Here is a 556-nt window from a genome sequence, read left to right as displayed (position 1 = left end):
CTCTCTGAACTTCACGACGGAATGGTAGGACGGACCGTCGTTGGCACGACGGACCGTCACAAATCTTTCCACAGAATTAACTCTCTGAACTTTGTGACAGACATGCAGTACCGACCGTCACAGTCGTGACGGACTGTCACAGACTGCGTAACCCTGACTGGGTCGGATTTCTGTTAAAAGTTTTTAAGGGTCATTTTGGACTATTCATGCTTATAATTATAAAGTTAGTGGGTTAATGTTAATGAATTCAATTACTTGGGGGTTAAAGGAGATAACCTTGAAATAAATAGTGGGTTATTTTTATCATCTTTTATACTTAATTATATGACAATTAGGGTAAAACAAAAAGGGTTTGAATAAGAAAAATAGAAAGAACAGAGAGAGAAAGAAGAGAGAACGAACGAGAGAGAGAAGAGAGAACGAAGAGGAAAGCAAAGAATTTGAGGAGTAGCTTGCGTGATCACGAATTCTTTGGTGGAGGTAGGTTATGGTTTATGTTATTTCATAGTAAACTCTTAATAGCGAATGATATGTATTGGGTAGTATTGTAAAGTCT

This window comes from Solanum pennellii, chromosome 9 (assembly GCF_001406875.1).
Source record: "Solanum pennellii chromosome 9, SPENNV200".
NCBI lineage: Eukaryota > Viridiplantae > Streptophyta > Magnoliopsida > Solanales > Solanaceae > Solanum > Solanum pennellii.
Note: the sequence above shows the minus strand (reverse complement) of the source record.